The sequence below is a fragment of the Oncorhynchus mykiss genome, chromosome 16 (genome assembly GCF_057628025.1).
Source record: "Oncorhynchus mykiss isolate SJ-2025 chromosome 16, ASM5762802v1, whole genome shotgun sequence".
In the NCBI taxonomy this organism is placed as follows: Eukaryota; Metazoa; Chordata; class Actinopteri; order Salmoniformes; family Salmonidae; genus Oncorhynchus; species Oncorhynchus mykiss.
This window is the reverse complement of record NC_143037.1, coordinates 4,520,001-4,538,829: the sequence shown is the minus strand read 5'-3', so window position 1 is coordinate 4,538,829 and position 18,829 is coordinate 4,520,001. Positions and strand designations below refer to the sequence as shown.

Here is an 18,829-nt window from a genome sequence, read left to right as displayed (position 1 = left end):
CTCTCTCTCTCTCTCTCTCTCTCTCTCTCTCTCTCTCTCTCTCTCTCTCTCTCTCTCTCTCTCTCTCTCTCTCCCTCCCTCCCTCCCTCCCTCCCTCCCTCCCTCCCTCCCTCCCTCCCTCCCTCCCTCCCTCCCTCCCTCCCTCCCTCTTAACAAGCCTTCATGAACTGTATGTTAAATGAGAAGCTAGGTTGTCAGACAGCATGTATGGATCAGATTCTCCACATGAGATGAGACAGTCAAATAGCTATGCAGACAGATCATATATTATCTCTGTCAAGGACACAGACATAGAGAAATGACTGTGGCTTAAATGCTTCACACTGACTTCTAGTGAGTGTGGGGTGAAGCTAGACTAATATATATATATACATACAAGGTACAGCCAGCTGCCAGCCATTCCCTATGAAGCTAGACTAATATACAAGGTATATATATATATATACATACATACATATATAATATACAGTGCCTTGCGAAAGTATTCGGCCCCCTTGAACTTTGCGACCTTTTGCCACATTTCAGGCTTCAAACGTAAAGATATAAAACTGTATTTTTTTGTGAAGAATCAACAACGAGTGGGAAAAAAGTTTGAAATATCCAATAAATGTTGTTCCACTTCATGATTGTGCCCCACTTGTTGTTGATTCTTCACAAAAAAATACAGTTTTATATCTTTATGTTTGAAGCCTGAAATGTGGCAAAAGGTCGCAAAGTTCAAGGGGGCCGAATACTTTCGCAAGGCACTGTATATATATATATATATATATATATATATATATATATATATATATATATATATATATATATATATATATATATATATATATACATACATACATACATATATATACATATATATAATATATACACATACATACATATAATATATATACATACAAGGTTCAGCCAGCTGCCAGCCATTCCCTATGTATTACACTAGATTTGACCAAGACCCCTATGGACCCTGGGTAGCCTTGGTCAAACCTGTCGGGATATAAGGAGCCACGTAGGAGTCTGCCTTGGCCAAGGCACCATGCCAGTCTAGCACAGGACGGGAACCATGTGACCAGCTCGCTGTGACAGATATTACTGTGCAGTAAACAACGACACTGAACAAGAGAGAGAGATGGTATAGGGAGAGAGAGATACAGAAATACAAAGAGGTATAGAGATATAGAGGTATAGATAAACAGAGATATAGAGATATAGAGGTATATAGGTATAGATATACAGAGGTATAGAGGTATAGAGATATAGAGATATAGAGATATAGAGGTATAGAGGTATAGAGGTATAGAGGTATAGAGATATAGAGATATAGAGGTATAGAGATATAGAGATATAGAGATATAGAGGTATAGAGGTATAGAGGTATAGAGATATAGAGATATAGAGGTATAGAGGTATAGATAAACAGAGATATAGAGATATAGAGGTATAGAGGTATAGATATACAGAGATGTAGAGATATAGAGGTATAGAGGTATAGAGATATAGAGATATAGAGATATAGAGATATAGAGATATAGAGGTATAGAGATATAGAGATATAGAGGTATAGAGGTATAGATAAACAGAGATATAGAGATATAGAGGTATAGAGGTATAGATAAACAGAGATATAGAGATATAGAGGTATAGAGGTATAGAGATACAGAGATACAGAGATATAGAGATATAGAGATATAGAGGTATAGATAAACAGAGATATTGAGATATAGAGGTATAGATATATAGAGGTATAAAGATACAGAGATATAGAGAGATACAGAAATACAAAGAGATACAGAGATATAAAGATGTAGACATAAAGAGATCTAGAGACAGAGATACAGAGATACAGAGATATAAAGATATAGAGATATAGAGGTACAGAGATATAAAGATTTAGAGATACAGAGATATAAAGATATAGATACAGAGATATAGAGAGATACAGAAATACAAAGAGATACAGAGATATAAAGATGTAGACATAAAGAGATCTAGAGACAGAGATACAGAGATATAGAGGTACAGAGATATAGAGATATAGAGATATAGAGATATAGAGGTACAGAGATATAAAGATTTAGAGATACAGAGATATAAAGATATAGATACAGAGATTTAAAGATATAGAGATAGAGATATATAGAAATAAAAATATAGAGATATAGAGATACAGAGGTATAGAGATACGGAGGTATAGAGGTAGAGAGATATAGAGATACAGAGATTTAAAGATAAAGAGATAGAGATATACACTAGAAAAGTCTGCAGCACCCGGCCTCCCCCTGCTAGAATCCGAAGTCAAATGTCTGCTGTTTGCTGATGATCTGGTGCTTCTGTCACCAACCAAGGAGGGCCTACAGCAGCACCTAGATCTTATGCACAGATTCTGTCAGACCTGGGCCCTGACAGTAAATCTCAGTAAGACCAAAATAATGGTGTTCCAAAAAAGGTCCAGTCACCAGGACCACAAATACAAATTCCATCTAGACACTGTTGCCCTAGAGCACACAAAAAAAACTGTACATACCTTGGCCTAAACATCAGCGCCACAGGTAACTTCCACAAAGCTGTGAGCGATCTGAGAGACAAGGCAAGAAGGGCATTCTATGCCATCAAAAGAAAAAAAATTCAACATACCAATTAGGATTTGGCTAAAAATACTTGAATCAGTCATAGAGCCCATTGCCCTTTATGGTTGTGAGGTCTGGGGTCTGCTCACCAACCAAGAATTCACAAAATGGGACAAACACCAAATTGAGACTCTGCACACAGAATTCTGCAAAAATATCCTCCGTGTACAACGTAGAACACCAAATAATGCATGCAGAGCAGAATTAGGCCGATACCCACTAATTATCAAAATCCAGAAAAGAGCCGTTAAATTCTACAACCAACTAAAAGGAAGTGATTCACAAACCTTCCATAACAAAGCCATCACCTACAGAGAGATGAACCTGGAGAAGAGTCCCCTAAGAAAGCTGGTCCTGGGGCTCTGTTCACAAACACACCCTACAGAGCCCCAGGACAACAGCACAATTAGACCCAACCAAATCATGAGAAAATAAAAAGATAATTACTTGACACATTGGAAAGAATTAACAAAAAAACAGAGCAAACTAGAATGCTATTTGGCCCTAAACAGAGAGTACACAGCGGCAGAATACCTGACCACTGTGACTGACCCAAAATTAAGGAAAGCTTTGACTATGTACAGACTCAGTGAGCATAGCCTTGCTATTGAGAAAGGCCGCCGTAGGCAGACATGGCTCTCAAGAGAAGACAGGCTATGTGCTCACTGCCCACAAAATGAGGTGGAAACTGAGCTACACTTCCTAACCTCCTGCCAAATGTATGACCATATTAGAGAGACATATTTCCCTCAGATTACACAGATCCACAAAGAATTCGAAAACAAATCCAATTTTGAAAAACTCCCATATCTACTGGGTGAAATTCCACAGTGTACCATCACAGCAGCAAGATGTGTGACCTGTTGCCGCGAGAAAAGGGCAACCAGTAAAGAACAAACACCATTGTAAACACAACCAATATTTATGCTTATTTATTTTATCTTGTGTCCTTTAACCATTTGTACATTGTTAAAACACTGTATATATATAATAATTTTGCACGCCCAATTTTTCAGTTTTTGATTTGTTAAAAAAGTTTGAAATATCCAATAAATGTCGTTCCACCTCATGATTGTGTCCCACTTATTGTTGATTCCTCACAAAAAATACAGTTTTATATCTTTATGTTTGAGGCCTGAAATGTGGCAAAAGGTTGCAAAGTTCAAGGGGGCCGAATACTTTCGCAAGGCACTGTATAATTCAAATCTGGAATAGTATAGTTAATATGGCTACTGTTCTGTTACAATGCAATACCAAACCCTGGAGCTTTTGGTTTAAGCCCCCCCCCTCCCCTATCCTGTTCCCTCCCTCCCTCCCTCCCACTGGTTGAGCAGCAAAGCCTCTTTCAGTCTTCCAGTGAGAGAGTGGGGTCAAATCTCTTGATATTTGTAAGGGCGGGGCAACTGTTCAAGCGAAGCACATTTGGTGCACTAATGTGTTAACAGACCGACCCAGAGGGCTGAGGGCTGCTGGGAATAACTCACATCCTGATGTTAACAGACCGACCCAGAGGGCTGCTGGGAATAACTCACATTCTGATGTTAACAGACCGACCCAGAGGGCTGAGGGCTGCTGGGAAAAACTCACATTCTGATGTTAACAGACCGACCCAGGGGGCTGAGGGCTGCTGGGAATAACTCACATTCTGATGTTAACAGACCGACCCAGAGGGCTGAGGGCTGCTGGGAAAAACTCACATTCTGATGTTAACAGACCGACCCAGAGGGCTGAGGGCTGCTGGGAATAACTCACATTCTGATGTTAACAGACCGACCCAGAGGGCTGAGGGCTGCTGGGAATAACTCACATTCTGATGTTAACAGACCGACCCAGAGGGCTTAGGGCTGCTGGGAATAACTCACATTCTGATGTTAACAGACTGACCCAGAGGGCTGCTGGGAATAGCTCACATTCTGATGTTAACAGACCCAGAGGGCTGCTGGGAATAACTCACATTCTGATGTTAACAGACAGACCCAGAGGGCTGAGGGCTGCTGGGAATAACTCACATTCTGATGTTTAACAGACCGACCCAGAGGGCTGAGGGCTGCTGGGAATAACTCACATTCTGATGTTAACAGACCCAGAGGGCTGCTGGGAATAACTCACATTCTGATGTTAACAGACAGACCCAGAGGGCTGAGGGCTGCTGGGAATAACTCACATTCTGATGTTAACAGACACAGAGGGCTGCTGGGAATAACTCACATTCTGATGTTTAACAGACCGACCCAGAGGGCTGAGGGCTGCTGGGAATAACTCACATTCTGATGTTAACAGACAGACCCAGGGGGCTGAGGGCTGCTGGGAATAACTCACATTCTGATGTTAACAGACCGACCCAGAGGGCTGAGGGCTGCTGGGAATAACTCACATTCTGATGTTAACAGACAGACCCAGGGGGCTGAGGGCTGCTGGGAATAACTCACATTCTGATGTTAACAGACAGACCCAGGGGGCTGAGGGCTGCTGGGAATAACTCACATTCTGATGTTAACAGACAGACCCAGGGGGCTGAGGGCTGCTGGGAATAACTCACATTCTGATGTTAACAGACCGACCCAGAGGGCTGAGAGCTGCTGGGAATAACTCACATTCTGATGTTAACAGACTGACCCAGAGGGCTGCTGGGAATAACTCACATTCTGATGTTAACAGACCCAGAGGGCTGCTGGGAATAACTCACATTCTGATGTTAACAGACAGACCCAGAGGGCTGCTGGGAATAACTCACATTCTGATGTTAACAGACCGACCCAGAGGGCTGCTGGGAATAACTCACATTCTGATGTTAACAGACCCAGAGGGCTGCTGGGAATAACTCACATTCTGATGTTAACAGACCGACCCAGAGGGCTGCTGGAAATAACTCACATTCTGATGTTAACAGACCGACCCAGAGGGCTGCTGGGAATAACTCACATCCTGATGTTAACAGACCGACCCAGAGGGCTGCTGGGAATAACTCACATTCTGATGTTAACAGACCGACCCAGAGGGCTGAGGGCTGCTGGGATTAACTCACATTCTGATGTTAACAGACTGACCCAGAGGGCTGCTGGGAATAACTCACATTCTGATGTTAACAGACCGACCCAGAGGGCTGAGGGCTGCTGGGAATAACTCACATCCTGATGTTAACAGACCGACCCAGAGGGCTGCTGGGAATAACTCACATTCTGATGTTAACAGACCGACCCAGAGGGCTGAGGGCTGCTGGGATTAACTCACATTCTGATGTTAACAGACTGACCCAGAGGGCTGCTGGGAATAACTCACATTCTGATGTTAACAGACAGACCCAGAGGGCTGCTGGGATTAACTCACATTCTGATGTTAACAGACCGACCAAGAGGGCTGCTGGGAATAACTCACATTCTGATGTTAACAGACCCAGAGGGCTGCTGGGAATAACTCACATTCTGATGTTTAACAGACCGACCCAGAGGGCTGAGGGCTGCTGGGAATAACTCACATTCTGATGTTAACAGACTGACCCAGGGGGCTGAGGGCTGCTGGGAATAACTCACATTCTGATGTTAACAGACCGACCCAGAGGGCTGATGGGATTAACTCACATTCTGATGTTAACAGACAGACCCAGGGGGCTGAGGGCTGCTGGGAATAACTCACATTCTGATGTTAACAGACAGACCCAGAGGGCTGAGGGCTGCTGGGATTAACTCACATTCTGATGTTAACAGACAGACCCAAGGGGCTGAGGGCTGCTGGGAATAACTCACATTCTGATGTTAACAGACAGACCCAGAGGGCTGAGGGCTGCTGGGAATAACTCACATTCTGATGTTAACAGACCCAGAGGGCTGCTGGGAATAACTCACATTCTGATGTTTAACAGACCGACCCAGAGGGCTGAGGGCTGCTGGGAATAACTCACATTCTGATGTTAACAGACCGACCCAGGGGGCTGAGGGCTGCTGGGAATAACTCACATTCTGATGTTAACAGACAGCCCCAGAGGGCTGAGGGCTGCTGGGAATAACTCACATTCTGATGTTAACAGACCGACCCAGAGGGCTGAGGGCTGCTGGGAATAACTCACATTCTGATGTTAACAGACTGACCCAGAGGGCTGCTGGGAATAACTCACATTCTGATGTTAACAGACCGACCCAGATGGCTGCTGGGAATAACTCACATTCTGATGTTAACAGACCGACCCAGAGGGCTGCTGGGAATAACTCACATTCTGATGTTTAACAGACCGACCCAGAGGGCTGAGGGCTGCTGGGAATAACTCACATTCGGATGTTAACAGACAGACCCAGGGGGCTGAGGGCTGCTGGGAATAACTCACATTCTGATGTTAACAGACCGACCCAGAGGGCTGAGGGCTGCTGGGAATAACTCACATTCTGATGTTAACAGACAGACCCAGGGGGCTGAGGGCTGCTGGGAATAACTCACATTCTGATGTTAACAGACAGACCCAGGGGGCTGAGGGCTGCTGGGAATAACTCACATTCTGATGTTAACAGACAGACCCAGGGGGCTGAGGGCTGCTGGGAATAACTCACATTCTGATGTTAACAGACCGACCCAGAGGGCTGAGAGCTGCTGGGAATAACTCACATTCTGATGTTAACAGACTGACCCAGAGGGCTGCTGGGAATAACTCACATTCTGATGTTAACAGACCCAGAGGGCTGCTGGGAATAACTCACATTCTGATGTTAACAGACAGACCCAGAGGGCTGCTGGGAATAACTCACATTCTGATGTTAACAGACCGACCCAGAGGGCTGCTGGGAATAACTCACATTCTGATGTTAACAGACCCAGAGGGCTGCTGGGAATAACTCACATTCTGATGTTAACAGACCGACCCAGAGGGCTGCTGGAAATAACTCACATTCTGATGTTAACAGACCGACCCAGAGGGCTGCTGGGAATAACTCACATTCTGATGTTAACAGACCGACCCAGAGGGCTGCTGGGAATAACTCACATTCTGATGTTAACAGACCGACCCAGAGGGCTGAGGGCTGCTGGGATTAACTCACATTCTGATGTTAACAGACTGACCCAGAGGGCTGCTGGGATTAACTCACATTCTGATGTTAACAGACCGACCCAGAGGGCTGAGGGCTGCTGGGAATAACTCACATCCTGATGTTAACAGACCGACCCAGAGGGCTGCTGGGAATAACTCACATTCTGATGTTAACAGACCGACCCAGAGGGCTGAGGGCTGCTGGGATTAACTCACATTCTGATGTTAACAGACTGACCCAGAGGGCTGCTGGGAATAACTCACATTCTGATGTTAACAGACCGACCCAGAGGGCTGAGGGCTGCTGGGAATAACTCACATTCTGATGTTAACAGACAGACCCAGAGGGCTGCTGGGAATAACTCACAATCTGATGTTAACAGACCGACCCAGAGGGCTGCTGGGAATAACTCACATTCTGATGTTAACAGACCCAGAGGGCTGCTGGGAATAACTCACATTCTGATGTTTAACAGACCGACCCAGAGGGCTGAGGGCTGCTGGGAATAACTCACATTCTGATGTTAACAGACTGACCCAGGGGGCTGAGGGCTGCTGGGAATAACTCACATTCTGATGTTAACAGACCGACCCAGAGGGCTGCTGGGATTAACTCACATTCTGATGTTAACAGACAGACCCAGGGGGCTGAGGGCTGCTGGGAATAACTCACATTCTGATGTTAACAGACAGACCCAGAGGGCTGAGGGCTGCTGGGAATAACTCACATTCTGATGTTAACAGACAGACCCAGAGGGCTGAGGGCTGCTGGGAATAACTCACATTCTGATGTTAACAGACAGACCCAGAAGGCTGAGGGCTGCTGGGAATAACTCACATTCTGATGTTAACAGACCCAGAGGGCTGCTGGGAATAACTCACATTCTGATGTTTAACAGACCGACCCAGAGGGCTGAGGGCTGCTGGGAATAACTCACATTCTGATGTTAACAGACAGCCCCAGAGGGCTGAGGGCTGCTGGGAATAACTCACATCCTGATGTTAACAGACAGACCGACCCAGAGGGCTGAGGGCTGCTGGGATTAACTCACATTCTGATGTTAACAGACCGACCCAGAGGGCTGCTGGGAATAACTCACATTCTGATGTTAACAGACCGACCCAGAGGGCTGCTGGGAATAACTCACATTCTGATGTTAACAGACCGACCCAGGGGGCTGAGGGCTGCTGGGAATAACTCACATTCTGATGTTAACAGACCCAGAGGGCTGCTGGGAATAACTCACATTCTGATGTTAACAGACAGCCCCAGAGGGCGGAGGGCTGCTGGGAATAACTCACATCCTGATGTTAAAAGACCGACCCAGAGGGCTGCTGGGAATAACTCACATTCTGATGTTAACAGACCGACCCAGAGGGCTGCTGGGAATAACTCACCTTCTGATGTTAACAGACCGACCCAGAGGGCTGCTGGGAATAACTCACATTCTGATGTTAACAGACCCAGAGGGCTGCTGGGAATAACTCACATTCTGATGTTAACAGACCGACCCAGAGGGCTGCTGGGAATAACTCACATTCTGATGTTAACAGACCGACCCAGAGGGCTGAGGGCTGCTGGGAATAACTCACATTCGGATGTTAACAGACCGACCCAGAGGGCTGCTGGGAATAACTCACATTCTGATGTTAACAGACCGACCCAGAGGGCTGAGGGCTGCTGGGATTAACTCACATTCTGGTGTCCCAGGCTGGGTGGAAGGGAGAGGAGAGAGGAAGAGGGGAGAGAGGAAGGAGGGGAGAGAGGGGAGAGGAAGAGGGGAGAGAAGAAGGAGGGGAGAGAGGGGAGAGGAAGGGGGAGAGAAGAAGGAGGGGAAAGAGGGGAGAGGAAGGGGGAAAGAGGAAAGAGGGGAGAGGAAGGGGGAAGAGAGCAAGAGAGGAGAGAGGAGAGGGGGATTTATTTGTGGTTTTACTTGTGCTTACCAGTATGCTTTTGTGTTCTAATATGTGTGTGTATATAAATATATATATATATATTGCAATAGTGTTTATTGTGTATTTTCTAATGTATTATGGGGGAAAAAACAAAGATTAATATATATTTTCTGTTAAAAAACAGGTGAGACAACATGTAGAAACAAGAAGAGCATGTTTACAATAGAACCATATTGGCTAAACAGAGAAACGCTTGTTACTTTCAGCTATAGATGACTAGCCTATTAGATTAGCCCGCCATGCTAATGGACCCCAGCATGAGTCCTGTACCATTTCATAAGCCAATCAGCATCTTTATCAAAAGTGTTCTTAATACGTATTACGGAGGGCTATTAATTCACATGTTGGCTTTGGAAGCATAGCATATTAGACTCATTAATCAAACTGGAAAGAAAATTGTCAAATTAACCAAAATCTGCCTGCATGCATTCTCGCTCAAAGAAAATGTCAAATTTTAATTTCACAATGTCGTCAAAGTTAATTAGTATTTATTAATTTGTTTAATATTTCGTATTATAATAATTATCTTTGTTACACATTTTTTTATGTATTTATTAAACACAGAACATCTTTAGGGAAAATGCTATCTAGAAAATGAATGGGGGGGAGGGGGGGGGGTTAAAGATGAACTAGAAAATGAATGGGAGGGGGGGTGGTTAAAGATGAACTAGAAATTAATGGGGGGGGGGGTGGTTAAAGATGAACTAGAAAATGAATGGGGGGGGGGGGGGGGGGTTAAAGATGAACTAGAAAATGAATGCTAGCAAAGTTCGTCTGGAGGTCAAGATATTTAATAAGAACCTCCTCCTGGCATTAGTCATGGGAGTGGACTCAAGAAGGATCCCAACTCCACACACACACACACACACACACTTCCTCCCTCCCTCCCTCCCTCCCTCCCTCCCTCCCTCCCTCCCTCACTCCCTCACTCCCTCCCTCCCTCACTCCCTCACTCCCTCCCTCCCTCACTCCCTCCCTCCCTCTGCCTACAGCAGCCAACCTAAACCAACCGGGCCAACTGTATTGCATTTTTATCCAGCTGATAAAGCCTGCAAACCAAATATGTTGACCAACCAAACACTATCCCAGTGTTTATAACGAGTAGGACCAACCAAACACTATCCCAGTGTTTATAACGAGTAGGACCAACCAAACACTATCCCAGTGTTTAGAGAAAGTAGGACGGACCAAACACTATCCCAGTGTTTATAGCAACTAGGACAAACCAAACACTATCCCAGTGTTTATAACAAGTAGGACAAACCAAACACTATCCCAGTGTTTAGAGCAAGTAGGATGAACCAAACACTATCCCAAAGTTTATAGCAAGTAGGACCAACCAAACACTATCCCAGAGTTTATAACAAGTAGAACCAACCAAACACTATCCCAGTGTTTAGAGAAAGTATGACCAACCAAACACTATCCCAGAGTTTATAACAAGTAGAACCAACCAAACACTATCCCAGAGTTTATAACAAGTAGGACCAACCAAACACGATCGCAGTGTTTAGAGCCCAGGCTCTGCATTGGGAAAAGGGTGAGATAGTTTAATGAGGAAAGGAACTCACCTGTGTTGACTATAAATCCTGGATTCTTCTTCCTCCGTCTCTCTCTGTCTGCCGCCACATCAGACCCCCCCACCCCCCCCCCACCCAGTCACATGTCAGGTAGGGGTCCTCCACCCCAGATTCTGCTGCTCCTAAAACGACAAAACATTGAAGAAGTTTAGTTTATTGATCTAACAGTTGTCATTAAAAACAATGAAACAATTTGTTTTTAAAAATTAAGAAAACATGTTGTGACACCATATTTAATTTCACATCTGTCACCAAATACATGCATTAATTAATTCAGCAAAATGACAAGAGGTTTTGGCCTCCTTCCCAAATACCAAACTATTCCCTACATAGTGCAACTATGTTTTGAACCAGGGAACATAAAGAACCAGCGGGGGCTTTGGGACGCAAAATAAACAATGAATTGACACTACTGGTCCTTTCTCTCTATAGACACTACTGGTCCTCTCTCTATAGACACTACTGGTCCTCTCTCTATAGACACTACTGGTCCTCTCTCTATAGACACTACTGGTCCTCTCTCTATAGACACTACTGGTCCTCTCTCTCTATAGACACTACTGGTCCTCTCTCTATAGACACTACTGGTCCTCTCTCTATAGACACTACTGGTCCTCTCTCTATAGACACTACTGGTCCTCTCTCTATAGACACTACTGGTCCTCTCTCTATAGACACTACTGGTCCTCTCTCTATAGACACTACTGGTCCTCTCTCTATAGACACTACTGGTCCTCTCTCTATAGACACTACTGGTCCTCTCTCTCTATAGACACTACTGGTCCTCTCTCTATAGACACTACTGGTCCTCTCTCTATAGACACTACTGGTCCTCTCTCTATAGACACTACTGGTCCTCTCTATAGACACTACTGGTCCTCTCTCTATAGACACTACTGGTCCTCTCTCTATAGACACTACTGGTCCTCTCTCTATAGACACTACTGGTCCTCTCTCTATAGACACTACTGGTCCTCTCTCTATAGACACTACTGGTCCTCTCTCTATAGACACTACTGGTCCTCTCTCTCTATAGACACTACTGGTCCTCTCTCTATAGACACTACTGGTCCTCTCTCTATAGACACTACTGGTCCTCTCTCTATAGACACTACTGGTCCTCTCTCTCTATAGACACTACTGGTCCTCTCTCTATAGACACTACTGGTCCTCTCTCTATAGACACTACTGGTCCTCTCTCTCTATAGACACTACTGGTCCTCTCTCTATAGACACTACTGGTCCTCTCTCTATAGACACTACTGGTCCTCTCTCTATAGACACTACTGGTCCTCTCTCTCTATAGACACTACTGGTCCTCTCTCTATAGACACTACTGGTCCTCTCTCTATAGACACTACTGGTCCTCTCTACAGACACTACTGGTCCTCTCTCTATAGACACTACTGGTCCTCTCTCTATAGACACTACTGGTCCTCTCTCTCTATAGACACTACTGGTCCTCACTCTATAGACTCTACTGGTCCTCTCTATAGACACTACTGGTCCTCTCTCTATAGACACTACTGGTCCTCTCTCTCTATAGACACTACTGGTCCTCTCTCTATAGACACTACTGGTCCTCTCTCTATAGACACTACTGGTCCTCTCTCTATAGACACTACTGGTCCTCTCTCTATAGACACTACTGGTCCTCTCTCTATAGACACTACTGGTCCTCTCTCTATAGACACTACTGGTCCTCTCTCTATAGACACTACTGGTCCTCTCTCTATAGACACTACTGGTCCTCTCTCTATAGACAATACTGGTCCTCTCTCTATAGACACTATTTGGTCCTCTCTCTATAGACACTACTGGTCCTCTCTCTATAGACACTACTGGTCCTCTCTCTATAGACACTACTGGTCCTCTCTCTATAGACACTACTGGTCCTCTCTCTATAGACAATACTGGTCCTCTCTCTATAGACACTACTGGTCCTCTCTCTATAGACACTACTGGTCCTCTCTCTATAGACACTACTGGTCCTCTCTCTATAGACACTACTGGTCCTCTCTCTATAGACACTACTGGTCTTCTCTATAGACACTACTGGTCCTCTCTATAGACACTACTGGTCCTCTCTCTATAGACACTACTGGTCCTCTCTCTCTATAGACACTACTGGTCCTTTCTCTATAGACACTACTGGTCCTCTCTCTATAGACACTACTGGTCCTCTCTCTATAGACACTACTGGTCTTCTCTATAGACACTACTGGTCCTCTCTATAGACACTACTGGTCCTCTCTCTATGGACACTACTGGTCCTCTCTCTCTATAGACACTAATGGTCCTCTCTCTATAGACACTACTGGTCCTCTCTCTATAGACACTACTGGTCCTCTCTCTATAGACACTACTGGTCCTCTCTCTACAGACACTACTGGTCCTCTCTCTATAGACACTACTGGTCCTCTCTCTATAGACACTACTGGTCCTCTCTCTATAGACACTACTGGTCCTCTCTCTATAGACACTACTGGTCCTCTCTCTACAGACACTACTGGTCCTCTCTCTATAGACACTACTGGTCCTCTCTCTATAGACACTACTGGTCCTCTCTCTATAGACACTACTGGTCCTCTCTATAGACACTACTGGTCTTCTCTCTATATACACTACTGGTCTTCTCTCTATATACACTACTGGTCCTCTCTCTACAGACACTACTGGTCCTCTCTCTATAGACACTACTGGTCCTCTCTCTATAGACACTACTGGTCCTCTCTCTATAGACACTACTGGTCCTCTCTAAAGACACTACTGGTCCTCTCTACAGACAGTACTGGTCCTCTCTCTATAGACACTACTGGTCCTCTCTCTATAGACACTACTGGTCCTTTCTCTATAGACACCACTGGTCCTCTCTACAGACCCTACTGGTCCTCTCTCTATAGACACTGCTGGTCCTCTCTATAGACAATACTGGTCCTCTCTACAGACACTACTGGTCCTCTCTCTATAGACACAACTGGTACTCTCTATATAGACACTACTGGTCCTCTCTCTATAGACACTACTGGTCCTCTCTACAGACACGACTGGTCCTCTCTATAGACACTACTGGCCCTCTCTATAGACACTACTGGTCCTCTCTATATAGACACTACTGGTCCTCTCTCTATAGACACTACTGGTCCTCTCTCTACAGTAACTACTAGTCCTCTCTCTATAGACACTACTGGTCCTCTCTCTATAGACAATACTGGTCCTCTCTACAGATACTACTGGTCCTCTCTCTATAGACACTACTGGTTCTCTCTCTATAGACACTACTGGTCCTCTCTCTATAGACACTACTGGTCCTCTCTCTATAGACACTACTGGTCCTCTCTCTATAGACACTACTGGTCCTCTCTATAGACACTACTGGTCCTCTCTCTATAGACACTACTGGTCCTCTCTCTATAGACACTACTGGTCCTTTCTCTATAGACACTACTGGTCCTCTCTCTATAGACACTACTGGTCCTCTCTCTATAGACACTACTGGTCCTCTCTCTATTGACACTACTGGTCCTCTCTCTATAGACACTACTGGTCCTCTCTCTATAGACACTACTGGTCCTCTCTCTATAGACACTACTGGTCCTCTCTACAGACAATACTGGTCCTCTCTCTATAGACACTACTGGTCCTCTCTATAGACACTACTGGTCCTCTCTACAGACACTACTGGTCCTCTCTCTATAGACACTACTGGTCCTCTCTCTATAGACACTACTGATCCTCTCTACAGACACTACTGGTCCTCTCTCTATAGACACTACTGGTCCTCTCTACAGACACTACTGGTCCTCTCTCTATAGACACTACTGGTCCTCTCTATAGACACTACTGGTCCTCTCTACAGACACTACTGGTCCTCTCTCTATAGACACTACTGATCCTCTCTACAGACACTACTGGTCCTCTCTCTATAGACACTACTGGTCCTCTCTACAGACACTACTGATCCTCTCTCTATAGACACTACTGGTCCTCACTCTATAGACACTACTGGTCCTCTCTCTATAGACACTACTGGTCCTCTCTCTATAGACACTACTGGTCCTCTCTCTATAGACACTACTGGTCCTCTCTCTATAGACACTACTGGTCCTCTCTCTATTGACACTACTGGTCCTCTCTCTATAGACACTACTGGTCCTCTCTCTATAGACACTACTGGTCCTCTCTCTATAGACACTACTGGTCCTCTCTCTATAGACACTACTGGTCCTCTCTACAGACACTACTGGTCCTCTTTCTATAGACACTACTGGTCCTCTCTATAGACACTACTGGTCCTCTCTACAGACACTACTGGTCCTCTCTATAGACACTACTGGTCCTCTCTTTATAGACACTACTGGTCCTCTCTCTATAGACACTACTGGTCCTCTCTCTATAGACACTACTGATCCTCTCTACAGACACTACTGGTCCTCTCTACAGACACTACTGGTCCTCTCTCTATAGACACTACTGGTCCTCTCTCTATAGACACTACTGGTCCTCTCTACAGACACTACTGGTCCTCTCTACAGACACTACTGGTCCTCTCTCTATAGACACTACTGGTCCTCTCTCTATAGACACTACTGGTCCTCTCTCTATAGACACTACTGGTCCTCTCTCTATAGACACTACTGGTCCTCTCTCTATTGACACTACTGGTCCTCTCTCTATAGACACTACTGGTCCTCTCTCTATAGACACTACTGGTCCTCTCTCTATAGACACTACTGGTCCTCTCTACAGACACTACTGGTCCTCTCTATAGACACTACTGGTCCTCTCTCTATAGACACTACTGGTCCTCTCTCTATAGACACTACTGGTCCTCTCTCTATAGACACTACTGATCCTCTCTACAGACACTACTGGTCCTCTATACAGACACTACTGGTCCTCTCTCTATAGACACTACTGGTCCTCTCTCTATAGACACTACTGGTCCTCTCTACAGACACTACTGGTCCTCTCTATAGACACTACTGGTCCTCTCTACAGACACTACTGGTCCTCTCTATAGACACTACTGGTCCTCTCTACAGACACTACTGGTCCTCTCTCTATAGACACTACTGGTCTTCTCTATAGACACTACTGGTCCTCTCTACAGACACTACTGGTCCTCTCTCTATAGACACAACCTGTTCTCAACCATTCCTAACAGTTGATAGTATGTTTGACTCCTGATGTGGTTTATTAGATTTCTTCGCTGCATGGATAAGCGGCATGGTCCGCTGCTGACAGAGAACGACTCAGAGGACAGGGGTGATACACCCAGGGAAAACGCTAGAGCGAGCTATTCCAATCCCCAGCACACAGCTCCTGGGTTTGATTCATCTCTCTGAGCAGAGCTCATGCTTTGGTTGACAGCACAGGGTTAATGCAGGCTATAAAGGCCGGTCCAACCACAAGGAATCATTTTGTATTTGGTCGGAGACCGGGGGGGGGTGGGGGGGGGGGGGGCTCTCTCCTTTTCAAAACCAGATTCTCCTCCTCTTCTCCTGGGTTGTGGTCTGATGTGTGCTCTGTACTGGAAACAACAATGACAGAGGGAGGATAGAGAGAAGAGGATAGATGAGAGGATGGAGAGGATGGAGAGGAGTGGAGAGAGGAGAGGAGAGGACAGAGGAGCAGAGAGGATAGGATAGAGAGGAGAGGAGAAGATAGAGAGGAGAGGAGAGGAGAGAGGATGGAGAGGAGAGAGGAGAGGATAGAGAGGACAGGTGGATGGAGAGGAGAGGAGAGAGGATAGAGAGGAGAGGAGAGAGAGGAGAGGATGGAGAGGATAGAGAGGAGACAGGATGGAGAGGAGAGAGGATGGAGAGGATAGAGAGGAGAGAGGATGGAGGATAGAGAGGAGAGGAGAGAGGATAGAGAGGAGAGGAGAGAGGATGGAGAGGAGAGAGGAGAGTGGAGAAAGGAGAGGAGAGGATAGAGAGGAGAGGAAAGAGGAGCAGAGAGGATAGGATAGAGAGGAGAGGAGAGGATAGAGAGGAGAGGAGAGGAGAGAGGATGGAGAGGAGAGAGGAGAGGATAGAGAGGACAGGTGGATGGAGAGGAGAGGAGAGAGGATAGAGAGGAGAGGAGAGAGAGGAGAGGATGGAGAGGATAGAGAGGAGAGAGGATGGAGAGGATAGAGAGGAGAGAGGATGTAGAGGACAGAGGAGAGGATAGAGAGGAGAGGAGAGATGATAGAGAGGAGAGAGGATGGAGAGGAGAGAGGAGAGGATAGAGAGGAGAGGAGAGGATAGAGAGGAGAGGAGAGAGGATGGAGAGGAGAGAGGAGAGGATAGAGAGGAGAGGAGAGAGGATAGAGAGGAGAGGAGAGAGGGAGGAGAGGAGAGGAGAGGAGAGGAGAGGAGAGGAGAGGAGAGGAAGAAAATGCTCAACTGCAACAGAATTGATTTGTTGGAGTACAATTACACAGCTCTGCAGTACAGAGAGAGAGGGAGCTCAGACGAGCTTGCCCCAGACTGAGACTGAGTGACAGAATGAAACCACAAGCAGTAATTGATAAACTGCCTGCACACTGCAAACATATTATAGAATAACACATGGGGGTTGTTACCTAATTAAATGATTGTATGACTGTCTGGTGGGACAACAACAAGGCTGTGTTCCAAATGGCATTATATTCCCTTGATAGTGTCCTACTTTTGACCAGAGTCTATTGGGCTGTGGTCAAAATGCTAGTAGGAATAGGTGCCATTTGGAACAGAGTGGAATAGGTGCCATTTGGAACACATTGGAATAGGTGCCATTTGGAACACATTGGAATAGGTGCCATTTGGAACAGAGTGGAATAGGTGCCATTTGGAACACACTGGAATAGGTGCCATTTGGAACACACTGGAATAGGTGCCATTTGGAACAGAGTGGAATAGGTGCCATTTGGAACACACTGGAATAGGTGCCATTTGGAACACACTGGAATAGGTGCCATTTGGAACAGTGTGGAATAGGTGCCATTTGGAACACACTGGAATAGGTGCCATTTGGAACACACTGGAATAGGTGCCATTTGGAACACATTGGAATAGGTGCCATTTGGAACAGAGTGGAATAGGTGCCATTTGGAACACAATGGAATAGGTGCCATTTGGAACACATTGGAATAGGTGCCATTTGGAACACACTGGAAAAGGTGCCATTTGGAACAGAGTGAAATAGGCGCCATTTGGAACATACTTACCATGTTGCTCTGTCTGACAGTGAAAAATTCTCCCAGGCTATGTCTAGAAATGACAAACTGCAACGTAAGCCCCTCCCAGGCTATGTCTAGAAATGACAAACTGCAACGTAAGCCCCTCCCAGGCTATGTCTAGAAATGACAAACTGCAACGTAAGCCCCTCCCAGGCTATGTCTAGAAATGACAAACTGCAACGTAAGCCCCTCCCAGGCTATGTCTAGAAATGACAAACTGCAACGTAAGCCCCTCCCAGGCTATGTCTAGAAATGACAAACTGCAACGTAAGCCCCTCCCAGGCTATGTCTAGAAATGACAAACTGCAACGTAAGCCCCTCCCAGGCTATGTCTAGAAATGACAAACTGCAACGTAAGCCCCTCCCAGGCTATGTCTAGAAATGACAAACTGCAACGTAAGCACCTCCCAGGCTATGTCTAGAAATGACAAACTGCAAAGTAAGC

At 45.6% G+C, this 18,829-nt stretch overlaps 1 protein-coding gene across 2 annotated transcripts in view; it reads right to left on the bottom strand.

Annotated features, from left to right (window-relative positions):
- LOC110491218 (zinc finger MIZ domain-containing protein 1) overlaps positions 1 to 18,829 on the bottom strand; it is a 369,712-nt gene that overhangs the window by 268,935 nt on the left and 81,948 nt on the right. For both annotated transcript variants that reach the window (XM_036945991.2, XM_090201774.1), the window contains exon 2: positions 11,169 to 11,299. The gene's annotated coding sequence lies outside the window, so the exon portion shown is untranslated. The remainder of the gene's footprint in view (positions 1 to 11,168; positions 11,300 to 18,829) is intronic.